Source organism: Macaca nemestrina, chromosome 19 (genome assembly GCF_043159975.1).
Source record: "Macaca nemestrina isolate mMacNem1 chromosome 19, mMacNem.hap1, whole genome shotgun sequence".
Lineage (NCBI taxonomy): Eukaryota > Metazoa > Chordata > Mammalia > Primates > Cercopithecidae > Macaca > Macaca nemestrina.
This window is the reverse complement of record NC_092143.1, coordinates 45,759,103-45,776,780: the sequence shown is the minus strand read 5'-3', so window position 1 is coordinate 45,776,780 and position 17,678 is coordinate 45,759,103. Positions and strand designations below refer to the sequence as shown.

The 17,678-nt window shown below is 45.9% G+C and overlaps 1 protein-coding gene across 3 annotated transcripts in view; it reads left to right on the top strand.

Annotated features, from left to right (window-relative positions):
- The first annotated feature begins 991 nt into the window (after positions 1–991).
- ARK2N (arkadia (RNF111) N-terminal like PKA signaling regulator 2N) overlaps positions 992–17,678 on the top strand; it is a 98,045-nt gene continuing 81,358 nt past the window's right edge. The window contains exon 1 of one of the 3 annotated variants that reach the window (XM_011772263.3): positions 992–1,183. The gene's annotated coding sequence lies outside the window, so the exon portion shown is untranslated. Of the gene's footprint in view, positions 1,184–1,508; positions 1,801–17,678 lie in introns of those variants that run through there. The other 2 variants (XM_011772252.2, XM_011772282.3) reach the window with 2 other exon arrangements.

Below are 17,678 nucleotides of genomic sequence, written 5' to 3'. Positions count from 1 at the left end.
TCATTCATTTTCGGACAGTTGTGATCTTAGTAGTGATTTTTTCTTTTCTTTTCTTTTTTTCCTGCAAGAGGCTGGGCTCTTGTCACTACCCCACAACCTTTCAAATCCCTTGAGGACTCAGGTAGCAGAAAGTAAATACATGAATGAACGAGTGAAATAACATATACAGATAAACTACTTAGCTAGCACACACTACGTTCTCAGTGATTCTCAATGAGGCAGTGGTGGCTGTGGTTAAGAAGTAAGCTCTGCCTGTGTTGTAATCCAACACTGCCACTTACTTGGATGTGTCATCTTGGGCAGGTCACTCTGTGCCTCAGTTTCCACCTTTGCAACTTGGGGCTAGTAATGCCATCCAACTCATAGGGTTGTTATGAGTTGTAAAGAGGATTCAATGAATTTAACCCATTTAAATGCAAAGTGCCTGGTATGTAATAGGCATTCAATAAAAGTTATTTTCTTTTCATAATTATTCTTGTAGTTAGGGATGAAAAACTCGCACTCCTGTAGGCAGTCAGAAAAAATGAGTGAAGTGGGGGAACTAATGGGCCTGGTCTGAAGGGGGATACTGATGTTTAGGGGAGTACGGACTCAGTAGTGTAAGATTTTCAGAATCTCCTCTTGACGGGTCTCATCCGAGGTTCCAGCACAGCTCTGTAAAGGTGAAAGCTTTATTATCATTATTTTTCTTCTCAAAACACTGCAGTGCTTTGGGTGAGCGCGGGTCCTTGGCCAGATCTTGAGTCGTGAGATGCGTCTTCAGCATCTCCTGCTTCTCCTTGGGAAGCCCTCTACCCGCCAGTTGGCCCGCGCCTCCTCCCCTTTCTCGGGGTTCGATCCACCTCCTTTCCCCTACCCTCCTAAGGGCTGACTGCAAATCGGAGGGCGACTGCAGAGGCGGAATTCGGGGCAGAGCGGCGTCTCCCCTGCGGGCCCCGTCCCACCAGCAGGTGGCGGTCGATCTGCAAGGCCTGCAAGGTGCCCCGGCAGAAACTTGAGCAGATGTTGGTGCCGCTGCCCAAGAAGACCTCAGCCTAGTCTCCCCGAGCCCGGCTGAGTCTCCGCGAGCCCAGCTGTCCGCATTCGCGAAAAAGCGGGGAGAGAAGGGCGCGGGCCCTCCGGAGGCTGGAGCGACTCAAAGATTCAGACACCGCGAGCTGCTTCGGAAGGGCTTCAGGAGGGGGTGAGTACTGAGCAGCGCACAGAAAAGGGAGCGCTGTCCTTTGTTGAAGGCATTGTCCTTGTCTTGCATTGAGTGGCTTTCACACACCCCGGGAAAGACATTTCTGGAAGGAGACAGTCTCCACAGAAGGAGGGAGCGCGGGAAAGAAGCCCGGGGAGCTGGCGCCTTCACGCCCCGCGGTCTGCAGCGGGAGGAGCGCGGGTTCCATCGCGCCAGATGGCGCTGTCTGGCTTTTCTCGGGCCTCGGGCGCCAGTCTCCAGAGGTCCCCGGCGCAGCAGCCTCTCTAGCCGGCCGACGCAGGCTCTGTGTTTCCGGGCGGAAGTGAGGCGCCGAGCGGAACGGCCTCTGGTGACATTTTCTTGGGGGCGGCGCGGACGACTGAAGGGACTTGGTGGTAGAGGCTGCGGAGGCGGCGAGGTTCACTTTGGTCCCGGCAGGGGCTCTGACCGCGACCCTCTGCTCGCCGCCGGCGCTTGTTCCGAGGAGGAGAAGGCGGCGGTGGCCGTCGCGTCCTGAGTCACCGCAGCGGGGAGAGTCCCAGCCGGGGGGTCGGTGCGTGCCCCGACGGGGCGCGCGCGGAGCGAGCGAGGAGGCACGGAGTCGCAGCGGAGCGCAGGTGAGGCGGGAAGGGGCGCAGGGCCGCGGCCTGGCTACTGGTTGAGTTGCGGAGCCCGGGCTGCGTCCCAGGGATGGGTCGGGGCGAGTCGGAGGGCTGCGGGCCGCGGTGAGGGCTCTGCGGCGTCCGGACGCTGGGATCCTGGCGGGCCCGGCTGGTGGGCGCCGGGAACTCGCAGCCTGGACTGGCGTCTGACGCGGGGGCATCGCACCGCTCCAACCTCCTTGCTCGTCAGCCGCTGGTGACCCTAGCGTCCTCCCGGCCCGGCGGAGTTGGCTACGGCACCCCAAGCCCCCAGACGCTGGGGCCGGGTCGAGGCAAGTCCTTTTCCGTGGGTTACTAAGGAGAGGCTGGAGGTGCCGCAGTCCCCGGGCTGCGGGGGGAAGCGGCTTCACGGCCTTGGAGTTGTCTTCACGCAACTTTCTGGCTCCTAGGCCCGCCTGGGAAACAGTGGCGGCAACTCCGCCAGCTCCGCGAGCCGGGGGTCTGGCGCCGATACCTGCCCCTGCAGTGGAGAGCTCCAGGGCTGCGCCCGCAGTGGCCTTGGAGGAGGGAGAAAAGGCTTTCTTAGGCTTGGCGCCGCCTGCCTCTCGGCGTTTCCACTACCTTCGGTCGGCAGGCACCTCCGGTCAATGGGAGAGATGTGTCAGTCTCCAAAATTGACCGCTTCTGGGGAGTTCGTCAACTTTATTTCAAAACCGGCGAGGATGTACACTGACGAACCCGGCTTAAAGACTACCGCCTTTAGGCAAGCCATTCATTCTCACTTTTAAATTGTCCGCCTACCCCCCGCCCCACTCCGTCCCCGGCAGCCCCCATCACAAAATTGATGTTCGAAGGTTGAAGTAGAGAACATCGGTAGGAGCCCTCCCAGATAGATCCTTGAGCAGTTTCGGCTTGGATGGGTTTTTCGTTTTTTGCCTGACCTTTTGCTTTTTGAATCCTCCCACCCAGTAAAATTAAAATCCCACTGATAATACTTCGTCAAGGTTGGACTTCTTAATTACAAATACATCTGCCAATTTTGCTTAGGCTATTATTGTGTAGTATTGGGTACATGCTAACAGTTTGAATCACTCCCTTTCTTCTCTTGGGATATTTTAAGGATGGAAGCTATTAACTTTCTAATGTAGTTTTGCTGATCCTGGCAATCTAGATTCCTCCAGTAATCAGAGCATTGCCTTTTGGTTTAACAAGCATTTTTAGAGGCCTGCAATTGATAGTTACTACCTGATGTCCTGAGGAGTCACATCGCTATTTTATTTATTTATTTATTTATTTATTTATTTATTTGAGACGGAGTCTGCTCTGTAGCCCAGGCTGGAGTTCAGTGGTGTGATCTCTGCTCACTGCAACCTCCGCCTCCCGGGTCCTGGTTCAAGCAATTATCCTGCCTCAGCCTCCTGAGTAGCTGGGATTACGGACACGAGCCACGCCCAGCTAATTTTTGTATTTTTAGTAGAGACGGGGTTTCACCATGTTGGCCAGGCTGCTCTTGAACTCCTGACCTCGTGATCCGCCCTCCTCAGCTTCCCAAAGTGCTGGAATTACAGGCGTGAGCCACCGCGCCCGGCCTGAATCAGATTTCTTAATGGGAAAAATTTTTTTTCTGACACATTTTTGGGAAATTTTTTTTTTCTGACACCTTTTTGTGAAAAATGAGATGGACTGGACATTGGAGCTGGAAACTTTCCCCATTGTTAGAATAAGTTCACAGTGTAGTTGTTACTTACTCACTTTATATTACTTTAACATGCATCTATTTGAGAGTAGCTGTCATAATCTTTGTTTTATGGTTATCATGATTAATTCAAAACCCATATAGTAAAGATAAATTCAGCTTTAGGTTCTAATTTAATGCAGTTCCTTTAGAACTGAGGGCTAATGCGTGTCCTTCAAAGGTTTCTTGCTCCTAATGTTAATAGTGACATTGGTACTTTCAGTCTTTTTATTGTATGACTAGTAAATTCTGTGCGCTTGTGTAGTTACTCATTATACAAGAAGTTGTTTTGTTGGGATTCCCAGTCTTACGGCTTTTGTTGACACGTGCATGAACAGACTTGATAGATAGGCAGTTTCAGTATTCTTTTTAAAGTTTGGAATTCGTGTACACTAGAGACCCAAACCTTACTTTGGTAAATCATCTTAGATCTTCCTTATTTTCCTGCACGTAACTGAGGATGTGGCAATAACATGTATTCATGTTTACTGAATTGACAGTTCTTGAGAAAAACCTGTAAAAGGTGAAAAATGTTGTGTGTGTGTGCTTTTTTTTTTTTTTAAAAGACACTCTTACTCTGTCACCCAGGCTGGAGTGCAGTGGCATGATCACAGCTCACTGCAGCCTCAACCTCCCAAGCTCAAGCAATCCTCCCACCTCAGCCTCCCAAGTAGCTGGGACCACAGGCTCATGCCATCACACTCAGCTCATTTTTTAATTTTTTTTTTTTTTTTTTTTTTTTGAGACAGAGTTTCACTCTTGTTGCCCAGTCTGGAGTGCAATGGCATGATCACGGCTCACTGCAATCTCCGCCTCCCGGGTTCAAGTGATTCTCCTGCCTCAGCCTACCAATTAGCTGGGATTACAGGCATGTGCCACCACGCCTGGCTAATTTTGTATTTTTAGTAGAGATGGGGTTTCTCCATGTTGGTCAGGCTGGTCTTGAACTCCTGACCTTCGGCGATCTGCCCGCCTCAGCCTCCCAAAGTGCTGGGATTACAGGCATGAGCCACCATGCTTGGCTAATTTTTAAATTTTTTGTAGAGATGGAGTCTCCCTATGTTGCCCAGACTTGTCTTGAACTCTTGGGCTCAGGCAGTCCTCCTGCCTTGGCCTCCCAAAGTGTTGGGATTACAGTTGTGAGCAACTGCACCCAGCCTAAATGTTGTATTTTCAATGTGTTCCTTTAAGGAATACTGATTTCGGTATCTTTTGTTATTTTAGGAAAGAGTTTGGGACCAAATAAAGTTTCTTGGGTTACTGTAATTCTGTAGGCAAAATGAAATACACGTGATAATTTGAATAAAAAGTTGTGAGACTATAAAAGGGGAGAGCTATATAGAAGGGGGATAGAAAAGAGTGGATAAAATATTTGTGAGGGGCTGGGTGCAGTGGCTCACACCTCTAATCCCAGCATTTTGGGTGGCTGAGACAGGAGGATCAATTGAGCTCAGGAGTTTGAGACTAGCCTGGGCAACACAGTGAGAGCCTCTTTCTCTCTCTTTCTTTCCTTTTTTTTTTTTTTTTTTTTTTTTTTGATGGAGTCTTGCTCTGTCGCCCAGGCTGGAGTGCAGTGGCGCAATCTTGGCTCACTGCAACCTCTGCCTCCTGGGTTCAAAGGATTCTCCCACCTCAGGCTCGCTAGTAGTTAAAACAGGCGACTGCCACCAGGCCCGACTAATTTTTGTTTTTTCAGTAGAGATGGGGTTTCACCATGTTGGCCAGGTTGGTCTCAAACTCTTGACCTCAAGTGATCTCCTGCCTCTGCCTCCCAAAGTGCTGGAATTACAGGTGTGAGCTACCACGCCCGGCTTTGAGAGCCCATTTCTATAAAAAATAAAAAAACTTAGCTGGGTGGGGTGGTGTGCATCTTTAGTCCCTGCTACTTGTGGGGCTGAGGTGGAAGGATCGCCCAGGAGGTTGAGGCTGCAGTGAGCTGTGACTGTGCCACTGCACTCCAGCCTGGGCAACAAAGTGAGACCTTGTCTCAAAATAATAATAATAATTCAGTTATGATAATAATAAAAACCTCTTTATTCTCACAACACTAATTTATTGAGTGTTTACTGTGTGCCAGCAGTGCTGTAGTTGCAGGAACTGTAGTGGTGAATAAGACCAACAAGGCCTCCTGGTGCTTAAGGAGCTTAGACATTTAAACCTGAGGTTTGAGTTGGATTTCCAGGTGAGCATGCCAGGCTAGGGCAGCCTAACCAAAGTCATGATTGTCAGTGCACTTGAATGGTTAAGTGGGGCCAGTGCCTTGAGTTTTCTTTTTTTTTTTTTTTTTTGAGACGGAGTCTCACACTGTTGCCCAGGCTGGAGTGCAGTGGCGCGATCTCGGCTCACTGCAAGCTCCGCCTCCCGGGTTCCCCATTCTCCTGCCTCAGCCTCCTGAGTAGCTGGGACTACAGGCGCCCGCCACCGCGCCCGGCTAATTTTTTGTATTTTTAGTAGAGACAGGGTTTCACTGTGGTCTCGATCTCCTGACCTTGTGATCCGCCCGCCTCGGCCTCCCAAAGTGCTGGGATTACAGGCTTGAGCCACCGCGCCCGGCCAAGGAATGGGTAGGGCAGATGGAGATAGGGCCAAGTTGCAAAGGTACCTTATTAGTCCGCTAATGGGTTGGGAATTTTCTTCTTTTTGGAGGAAAGAATTCCAGGTAGAATATGAAGAATGTGATAGGCATTCCTTTTATTTTTATTTTTATTTATTTGTTTATTTTGAGACAGAGTCTCACTGCAGTGCCCAGGCTGGAGTGCAGTGGCACAATCTCTGCTCACTGCAACCTCTACCTCCTGGGTTCAGACGATTTTCCTGCCTCAGCCTCTTGAGTAGTTGGGATTACAGGCATGTGCCATCATGCCCGGTTAATTTTTGTATTTTAGTAGAGATAGGGTTTCACTATGTTGGCCAGGCTGGTCTCAAACTCCTGACCTCGGGTGATCCGCCTGCTTTGGCCTCCCAAAGTGCTGAGATTACAGGCGGGAGCCACCATGCCTGGCCCCGACATTCCTTTTTAAAGATTTTTCTGGGGCTGGGTGCAGTGGCTCATGCCTGTAATCCCAGCATGCTGGGAGGCCGAGGCTGGTGGATTGCTTGAGCCCAGGAGACTAGCCTGGGCAACATGGCAAAACCCTGTCTCTACAGAAAAATTAAAAGATTATCTGGGTGTGGTGGCATGCACCCGTAGTCTCAGCTACTCAGGAGGCTGAAATGGGAGCAGCAATTGAGCCCAGGAGTTGGTGGCTGCAGCGAGTGGTGATCACGCCACTGCGTGAGACTCTTTCTCAAAAAAAAGAACAAAAATATATATTTTTATTATCCTTATGTTGAGTGAATATAAATTTTTTTTTGAGATGGCATCTTGCTCTTTCACCCAGGCTGAAGTGCAGTGTCAGGATCTCGGCTTGCCACAACCTCCACCTCCTGGGTTCAAGTGATTCTCCTGACTCAGCCTCCTGAGTAGCTGGGATTACAGGCACGTGCCACCACACCCAGCTAATTTTTTATATTTTTGGTAGAGACGAAGTTTCACCCTGTTGGTCAGGCTGGTCTTGAACTCCTGACCTCAAGTGTTCCGCTCACCTTGGCCTCCCAAAGTGCTAGGATTACAGGGGTGAGCCACTGTGCCTGGCCTAGTGAATATAAATTTTATTGGTTTTATTTATTTTGGTTTGGTTTATTTATTTTGATTTCTTGGTCATGAGATTAAAGAAATCTGATATTTTTCTTTAGTTGTCAAATTCCGGTCTTGGTTTTGAGTTTGACTGTTGTCATGATACTTTTCTAAATCCTTTTAGCCTTTATCTTTGCTTGTACCTCCTTTCCTTACTTTTTCAGGACTCTTATGATTCCACTTAAAGAAGCAGTGTTTTCTGCTTCTGTGTGGGCAGCTTCTCTCAGCAGAAGTGGGATTGATGTTCAGTCAGTCAGTTTTCACACTCAGCCTACAGGGCCTTGTAAAAGTAAGGAGCAGGGTGAAACTAAAAAGTATCTTGCTTTTTTAAAGTTACCTTTTTTTTTTTTTTTGAGACAGAGTTTCTCTGTTGTTGCCTATGCTGGAGTGCAATGGCGCAATCTCCGCTCACTGCAACCTCCGCCTCCCGGGTTCAAGTGATTCTCCTGCCTCAGCCTCCCAAGTAGCTGGGATTACAGGCATGGGCCACCACACCCGGCTAATTTTGTATTTTTAGTAGAGACGGGGTTTCTCCATGTTGGTGGGGCTGATCTCAAACTCCCGACCTCAGGTGATCCACCTGCCTCGGCCTCCCAAAGTGCTGGGATTACTGGCGTCAGCCACCGCGCCTGGCCTATAGTTCTTTTCTATATTCCTGAACTGCTAGGAGAGGAAACTGTGTGATCTATGTATTATACAGATTTATCAGAACATATTTGTAGCAGCTGATAATAGTAAATGTGATTTTAAAATACTTTAAAGTAGCCAGTATAATTGAGATTTGATAAGTTGTTTGCTTAGTAGTTAGGATTTTTGGCTTTAATATACAGTGTTTTAAGTTTTGTTTCTGTTCTCTTTCATGTCTATTCAAAATAAGGGACCTCATTCCTCTTTGCTCAGACTCTGCCACTTAATAGGTAAATGGTATAAATTCCTAAATTATTAACTTTAAGTAATTTTAAAACCTACCTACATGAGTATTTTCTAGTTAAGTGACAATTTAAAGTGGAAATCTATCAGCAGGGACTTAATGCATATGTGGTATTTATACCTGGTTAAATTAAAAACCCATTTACTGAACATTTACGTGCCAGGTGGTAATGGGCACATGAAATAAGCAGTTTGGGGCGGGGCACAGTGGCTCACGCCTGTAATCTCAGCACTTGGGGAGGCCGAGGTGGGCGGATCACCTGAAGTTGGGAGTTCGAGACCAGCCTGACCAACTTGGAGAAACCCCATCTCTACTAAAAATAAAAAATTAGCTGGGCATGGTGATGCATGCCTGTAATCCCAGCTACTCGGGAGGCTGAGGCAGGAGAATCTCTTGAACCTGGGAGACGGTTGCGGTGAGCCAACATTGTGCCATTGCACTCCACCCTGGCCAACAAGAGGGAAACTGTCTCAAAAAGAAAAAAAAAAAAAAAAGCAATCTCTGCCCAGGGAACTCAACTAGTGAACCAGATGATTTCTAAGTTTCCTTCCTGCTCTAAAATATGAAGGGAGGCCGGGCGCGGTGGCTCACGCCTGTAATCCCAGCACTTTGGGAGGCCGAGGCGGGCGGATCACAAGGTCAGGAGATCGAGACCACGGTGAAACCCCGTCTCTACTAAAAATACAAAAAATTAGCCGGGCGCGGTGGCGGGCGCCTGTAGTCCCAGCTACTCAGGAGGCTGAGGCAGGAGAATGGCGTAAACCCAGGAGGCGGAGCTTGCAGTGAGCCGAGATCGCGCCACTGCACTCCAGCCTGGGCGACAGAGCGAGACTCCGTCTCAAAAAAAAACAAAAAAACAAAAACAAAAAAAAATAAAAATAAAATATGAAGAAGGGAAAGTAGATTGTAAGGGAAAAAAGTACTGCATAACAAAACAACTGTAGTATGGAACTGGTGTTTTCTTTTATAAATTCATTTTAAATAAGGTATTAGAAAATAGCATTTTTCTTAGTATCTCTAAGCTTGAAAGGCTGGAAACTTAAATGCCATTTTTTGGGCTGGGCATGGTGACTCATGCCTGTAATCCTAGCGCTTTGGGAAGCCAAGGCAGATGGATCATGAGGTCAGAAGTTTGAGACCAGCCTGGCCAACATGATAAAACCCTGTCTCTACTAAAAGTACAAAAATTAACTGGGTGTAGTGGTGCACGCCTGTAATCCCACCTGCTTGGGAGGCTGAGGCAGGAAAATTGCTTGAACCTGCGAGGCAGAGGTTGCAGTGAGCCGGGATCATGCTATTGTACTCCAGATCTGGGCAACAGAGCAAGATCGGGAGGTGTCGTTTTTTTGTAATGCCTGTTCGTTTGTAAAATACATTTTTTCTGTGCTTGTAATTCAAGTCCATGTATTCTGATTGTTGTTCAAAGAGAAACAACATTAAATTGTTAAAACTTACTTAGAGCAGCCATTCCTAAGAATGTATATAAACTAGAATTGTGCTTAGGTAGTCTAGAAATTAAGTTTATTTTTACTGATTGATTGATTGATTGATTGAGATGGGGTCTTACTGTGCTGGCCAGGCTGGTCTCCAACTCCTGGGCTCAAGTAATCCTCCCATTTCGACCTTTCATAGTGCTAAGATTATAGATGTGAGCCACTGTGCCTGGCTGAAGGTAAGTTTTTATTAGCATAGTTAGCATTAGAGAAACAAAATACTGACCAAAGTGACCAGTAGAAGTTATTTTTTCACTGAGTTGACTGGTTTAAAAAAATGACCTTTACGATGATGTCTGGAGTCTGCATTTTGTTAGGTGCCTTATAATTAGCGAAAGGTATTGTCGGGGATAGGAAAGTTGGGTGTGGACTAAAACTTAAGGAAAACAGGATTGTTTTTCTTTCTGTATTAAGAACAAAAACTTCATGTGGTTAAAATTTTAAGCAGTATTCTGTCTGCTTTAGTTTTAACCTAGCGTAGAAACATAGCTTGTAGCTTATTCTTAAATCAACAATTTATTATCAAAGGTTTCTTACTATTTTTCTCACTGAAATCAACTAAGCACTTTGCAGTGAGCCTGCGGGTGTGTATAGTGGAGAGAGTTTCGGCAGCTTTTATCTTGGGACCTCGGTTCCTGGCATGTAGTGATCCATCTTTATGTGAATTGTCTTCTGAAGGACATAGAAAATGACTAGGGCAGAAATCTTGGAGAAAATTTAGAATCTTTGTTTTAGGGCCAGGCATGGTAGCTCACATCTGTAATCTCAGCACTTTGGGAGGCAGAGGTGGGAGGACAGCTTGAGCCCAGGAGTCTTAGACCAGCTGGGGCAACAAACTGAGACCCCGTCTCTATTAAAAAATTATTTTTACAAATTAAAAGAACCTCTGTTTTAAATTATTCTTGATTTACACTGATGGTGCTTTTGAGTACTTTAGAAAATCTCTCATTAGCCACAGTGGTTTTTTTTTTTTTTTGCATTTGGTAACTTCCTTGGCTTCTTACTTGATGCTAGTTTATTCACAGCCCTGGTGCAGGTCCAGGTACATGCCAGAAGTAGTAATATCTGCAATATGAAGTGATTTGAGCAGCCATTATCACTCTTGGCCTATTTATAGAGCTTATATCAGTGGAGAAAAGGTTGGCTGGCAAGCAAGCAAAGCTGATCTCTGGTGGTTGCAATCTCACAATTTATATTTAAGTTCTGGATAGGCCAAATTCAGCACATTATGGACAGATCCATTCAGCTGTATTAATATTAGTGTTCCCTTTCTCTACTCTAACTTTTTAGAACTCCAGTTTCCCAGTCAGCTTCACTGTTAAAGGAAAGAAAACCGAAAAACTTACCACACTAAAAAGGAATAATTCCTTAATGTCATATGATAGTGTTCAGATTTTTCTGTTATCTCATAAATGTGTCAGATCAAGAGCCAGATAAGTTCCCTGCATTGTTTTGTAATCTGTAGGTTCGCCCTCCATTTCTTTTCCCTAGCAAATTATTAGTTACAAAAGAAGTTTTCCCAGTCTGGATTTAGCAGTTACATTCCTCTGGATTCCTGTGGTGGTGGTGGTAAATGTTTTTCTCTGACCCCTGGGTTTCTTGTTAATTGGTATTAGATTTAGAAGCTTGATCAGATTGTTTCTATAATATGTATTCTCTCTCTTGCTTCTTTTGCAGGGGATGAAGGGGAATACTTTATAGATGGTACTTGCATCTGTAGATGCATAATACTTGGTTCCCTGTGATGTTAGTAGCTTTTGGTGATCATTGCCCAGTTCTGTTAATTAATTGCTCGTAATTCCTCACTCTGAATGGGGCATCCTCTCATCATACCCAGCTTGAGTCTTTTATGCTTGTTTATAGCTTCTTCAAACTTTTCTTTCTTTTGAGGAGTAAGGGAAGGGATAAGTTGCTGTGGAGAAAAGGGCTCTTTCTACTATATTGTATTTCTGTAAGTGTTTTTTATTTTAGTCCTAATCTTTGGTTCTTGCACTGTCTACATTGTCTATGCTGCACCTTCTTGGTGGGAAAACTGACTCGAAATCCCAGCAAATAATTGAAAGAAGTCCTTCAAAACCAAATTTAAAAAAATTTTTTTTCTGAGACGGAGTCTTGCTCTGTCGCCCAGGCTAGAGTGCAGTGGCACGATCTCAGCTGACTGCAACTTCTGCCTCCCGGGTTCAAGCGATTCTCCTGCCTCAGCCTCCTGAGTTGCTAGAATTACAGATGTGTGCCACCACGCCTGGTTAATTTTTGTATTTTATTTTTGAGACGGAGCCTCGCACTGTCACCCGGGATGCTGTGCATTGGCATGATCTCAGCTACTTGCAACCTCTGCCTCCTGGGTTCAAGCGATTATTCTGCCTCAGCCTCCTGAGTAGCTAGGATTACAGGTGCCCACCACCATGCCCAGCTAATGTTTTTTGTATTTTTAGTAGAGACGGAGTTTCACTATGTTGGCCAGGCTGGTCTTGAACTTCTGACCTCGTGATCTGCCTGCTTTGGCCTCTCAAAGTCCTGAGATTACAGGCGTAAGCCACTGCGTCCAGCAATTTTTGTATTTTTAATAGAGACGGGGTTTCAGCATATTGGCCAGGCTGGTCTCGAATTCCTGACCTTGTGATCTGCCTGCCTCGGCCTCCCAAAGTGCTGGGATGACAGGCATGAGCTACCGTGCCCGGCCTCAAAAACCAAAATTTATGGCCAGTGGTTGTGGCTCACACCTGTCATCTTAGCGCTTTGGGAGGCCAAGGTGGGCAGATGGCTTAAACACAGGAGTTCGAGACCAGCCTGGGCAACATGGTGAAACTCCATCTCTCCTAAGAATACACAAATTAACTGGGCGTGGTGGCATGCGGCTGTAGTCCCAGCTACTCAGGAGGCTGAGGTGGGAGAATCACCTGAGCCTAGGAAGGTAAGGCTGCAGTGATCTGTGATTGTGCCACTACACTCCAGCCTGAGTGATGGAAGTGAGACCCTGTCATAACAACAACAATAACAACAACAACAACAACAAAAGATTTAGGAAGATTAGTATTATGAATGCAATGGAGTCTCTTCCTAGAATTAAATGTGTGAGGCAAGGGGCCTTCATTTGAATTTTAGTAAGATATTGCTTTCTACCTCATTTTGTGGTTATGTAGCTAAAGATAATTAGTTTCATAGTGCCTCATTCTTGCATATTTATGTATAGACACACAATCACTTTATATACAGTATTCTAAATGTAAGGAAACAGCTTTTTTAGGCTGTTAGCAGTTGAGTCAGTTTTCGTCTTAGGTTTTATGTAGAAAGAGAAAAGGGAAGTTACTCTGTGAGAAATGATTCTATGTAATGGAATATATTTTCATGTACAAATGAATAGTACTTTTAAGCAAACAAGTTGTTTTCATTAGTGGTCTTGGTTTAAAAGATTGAGTTCATCAATTCAACAAATATTTATCAGATATTGATTATGTGTTAGGAACTGTGAGTGAACTGATGCTGAGCACGATCCCTGTTTTCATGGGAGATTGCAGCATAGAGGGCTGAGGGGGTAAGTAAAAATATTTACGCATGTAATTTGTTTCTTTTCAATTGTGTTTCTCATAGTGTGCTGTTTATTATTCTCCTCCCTCATGTATAAAGTTAACTCTTAATTTCTTGGGCTTATATTTCCTCTGATTGCTCCATGTGCGCGCGTGTGCCACAGTCGGAAAAATCAGGTAATAATTGTTAGGTGTTAATTTTCTTGGATGATTACTAGTATTGTGATTGTCTTCCACCATTGTCACAGCACTCTACTGTGCTAGCCAACTTGTCTAACTGAAATAACTTTTAAGTCTTTTTGTGACAATTGCTAAAGCCAGCAGGAAATAGGCACACAATACTGTTTGAAAGCCCTGCTTCATTCTAGTTTTATCTTCATGCATTGCTGTTTGTGTCTTGTTGTCCAGTCTGCATATTCCCTATCCTCAATTCTTGTTTTTATTTAAAAAACCAGGCAAGGCCGGGTGTGGTGCCTCATGCCTGTAATCCCAGTACTTTGTGAGGCCTAGGCGGGCAGATCACTTGAGGTCGGGAGTTGGAGACCAGCCTGGCCAACATGATGAAACCCCGACTCTACTAAAAATACAAAAATTAGCTGGGCGTGCTGGCATACGCTGGTAATCTCAACTCCCCAGGAGCCTGAGGAAGGAGAATCGCTTGAACCCAGGAGGGGAAGGTTGCTGTGAGCTGAGATCGTGCCACTGCACTGCATGCAGCCTGGGCGGCCAAGTGAGACCCTATCTCAAAGAATAGAAATAAAAAAACAGGCAAAACTTCGAAAATACCAAAAGTTGGGCATTTTGGACAGGGAGGGGGGCATTTTTAAGTGTTTAGGTGTAGAGTAGGTAAACTTTCACAAAGAGCTAAGAGAGTGTTTTTATTTTATTATTTTTATTGATTTTAATTTTTTTTTTTCTTTTTTGAGACGGAGTCTTGCTTTGTTGCCCAAGCTGGAGTGTAGTGGCACAATCTTGGCTCACTGCAACCTCCACCTCCCGGGTTCAAGCAGTTCTCCTGCCTTAGCCTCCTGAGTAGCTGAGATTACAGGTACATGCCACCACACCTGGATAATTTTTGTATTTTTAGTAGACACGGGGTTTCACCATGCTGGTCAGGCTGGTCTCGAACTCCTGATCTCAGGTGATTCGCCCACCTTGGCCTCCCAAAGTGCTGGGATTATAGGTGTGAGCCACTGCCCCTGGCCAGTAACTGCCTTAAAGGCAGAAATTTCTATTTTCTTGGAGTTATCTATGTTCTTGTTGGTGGTCTCTTGACTTCGGTTTATTTAAAGTTTCATTCATATGAGAAGTGCCCAATTTCCTTGATTTTTGGTGCCAGGATGGTACATAATTTTTGAATAATAGATTCAGTAATAAACATACATGGTTTAATATTTAAACTATAAGCCAGCTGACAGTTTTTGGATTTTCAAGCTAAGCCTATTAAAAAATAACTTAAAAAATTTGTTTAGACTAAACTGCTGTGAGGCTAAACTGTAACTCCCTTGCTAAGTAACTCCCTCCCTCGCTTAATAACTCCCTCTCCCCTCCCTGTATGGCATAGTTTTTCTTTTATTGATTAACCATTTGGCATGCATTGAGCATAATTTTAAGTAAGCACAGTATGGAAATACACTATGTGTTTTTCTTGAGATATAATACTGAAGATAATAAAGGAATAGTGGTTGTGTGGTTTCTGTAAAATAACACAGTGGATGTTTTGTTTTTAGGGAAAGTTATCAAATCAACAGCACTTAAATTTTATATGAAGTAGCTTAGTATTTGTGATGGAAACAGTAGTTTATACTAATTAAGCTATAGATCTGAGCAAGGATATAATATACTGATTGCATTTCATGTGCATGTGCGTGTGGTTTTTTTTTTTTTGAGACAGAGTCTCACTCTGTTGCTTAGACTGGAGTGCAGTGGCGCAATCTTGGCTCACTGCAACCTTTGCCTCCCAGGTTCAAGCGATTCTTCTGCCTCAGCCTCCTGAATAGCTGGGACTACAGGCATGTGCCACCATGCCCAGCTAATTTTTGTATTTGTAGTAGAGATGGGGTTTCACTATATTGGCCAGGCTGGTCTTAAACTCCTGACCTCGTGATCTAGCTGCCTTGGCCTCCCAAAGTGCTGGGATTACAGGTGTGAGCCACTGTGCCCAGGTATGGGCCTGCTTTTTTGAAAAAATAATTCATTTGTAAGCCTAGTATTATTATGTCTATTCGAAGGGCACATATTATTTTTATGATGCCTTGGCAGGTAACGTCAGGCAGAAGTAACTGAGGTAAAGAGTAACTGTCCACTTGTGCAGATTTTGTCCTTTAAAATCATATATATTTGAGATGGAGTTTCGTTCTTTTTGCCCAGGTTGGAGTGCAATGATGCGATCTTGGCTTACTGCGACCTCTGCCTCCCCGGTTCAAGTGATTCTCCTGTCTCAGCCTCCTGAGCAGCCGGGATTACAAGTGCCTGCCACTACGCCCGGCCAAGTTTTGTTTTTTAAATAGAGACGAGGCTTCACTGTGTTGGCCAGGTTGGTCTCGGAACTCCTGCCCTCAGGTGATCCACCTGCATCGGCCTCCCAAAGTGCTAGGATTACAGGCGTGAGCCCCCGCGCCCGGCCACAATCATATATATATATATATATGTATGTATAGTTTTTTTGAGACAGAGTCTCGCTCTGTCACCGGGGCTGGAGTGCACTGGTGTCATCTCAGCTCAGTGTAACCTCCTCCTCCCAGGTTTGAGTGATTCTCCTGCCTCAGCCTCTTGAGTAGCTGGGGCTACAGGCGCCTGCCAACCATGCCCAGCTCATTTTTTGTAGTTTTAATAGAGACGGGGTTTCAACACGTTAGCCAGAATGGTCTTGATCTCCTGACCTCATGATCTGCCCGCCTTGGCCTCCCAAAGTGTTGGGATTACAGGCATGAGCCACCATACCCCAGCCCCTAAAATCTTTTTTTTTTTTGAGACGAAGTCTCACTCTCGTTGCCTACGCTGGAGCTCAGTGGCGTGATCTTGGCTCACTGCAACCTCCTCTTCCTGGGTTCAAGTGATTCTCCTGCCTCAGGCTCCTGAGTAGTTGAGATTACAGGTGTGCGCCACCACGCCTGGCTAACTTTTGTATTTGTAGTAGAGACTGGGTTTCACCATGCTGGCCAGGCTGGTCTCGAACTCCTGACCTTAGGTGATCCCCTGGCCTCAGCCTCCCAACGTGCTGGGATTACAGGCATGAGCCACCGTGCCCAGCCTAAAATCATATTTTTTAAATAAAAAAAAATACATATTTTGAGACAGGATCTCACTCTGTTGCCCAGGCTTGGGTGCGGTGGTGTAATCATGGCTCCGTGCAGCAGCGACCTCCCTGGCTCAGGTGATCCTCCTGTCTCAGCCTTCTGAGTAGCTGAGACTACAGGTATTGCACCATGAGGCCCAGCTTGTTTTTCTTTTTTCTTTTTTTTTTGGAGACGGAGTCTCACCCTATCGCCCAGGCTTGAGTACAGTGGCACCATCTCGGCTCACTGCAACCTCTGCCTGCCAGGTTCAAGTGATTCTCCTGTCTCAGCCTCCCAAGTAGCTGGGACTACAGGCGCACACCATCACGCCTGGCTAGTTTATTGTATTTTTAGTTGAGATGGGGTTTCACCATGTTGGCTGCCTGATCTCGAACTCCTGACCTCATGATCCTCCTGCCTCGGCCTTCCAAAGTGCTGGGATTACAGGTGTGAGCCACCATGCTTGGCGGCCCAGCTTATTTTTCTTATTTTTAGTAGGGACGAGGTCTCACTATGTTGCCTAGGCTGGTCTCGAACACCTGAGCTCAAGCAGTCCTCCTACCTTGACCTCCCAAAGTGCTGGAGATTACAGGTGTGAGCCACCATGCCTGGCAAAAATTTTAAATGTTTGGGGAATTATTAACGTAGAAATACAAGATTTTGAAATGTCAACTTAACCTTTTAAGAAATCAAAATGGTAGCTGGGCGCAGTGGTTCATGCCTGTAGTTCTAGCACTTTGGGAGGCTGAGGCAGGGGGATCACTTGAGCCCAGGAATTCAAGATCCTGAGTCAGAAAAGATCTTGGTATGTTGAAAGATCTGGAGCCTAATGAGGGCAAATGATGCTTATGATGATATTTGAGTGACACGTATCTGGGATTTAAAAAAAAATCAAAGTTGACCGGGTACGGGGTGGCTCATGCCTGTAATCCCAGCACTTTGGGAGGCCGAGGCGGGTAGATCACCTGAGGTCAGGAGTTCGAGACCATCCTGGACTAAATGGTGAAGCCCCGTCACTATTAAAAATATAAAAATTAGCCAGGCGTGGTGGCTGGTGCCTCTAATCCCAGCTACTCAGGAAGCTGAGGCAGGAGAATCACCGCAACCTGGGAGGCGGAGGTTGCCGTGAGCCAAGATCACGCCACTGCACTCCAGCCTGGGTGACAGAGCAAGACTCTGTCTCAAAAAAAAAAAAAAAAAAAAAAAAAATCAAAGTTTATTCTAATTGGAAGGAAACATGTAGGGAAAGTATA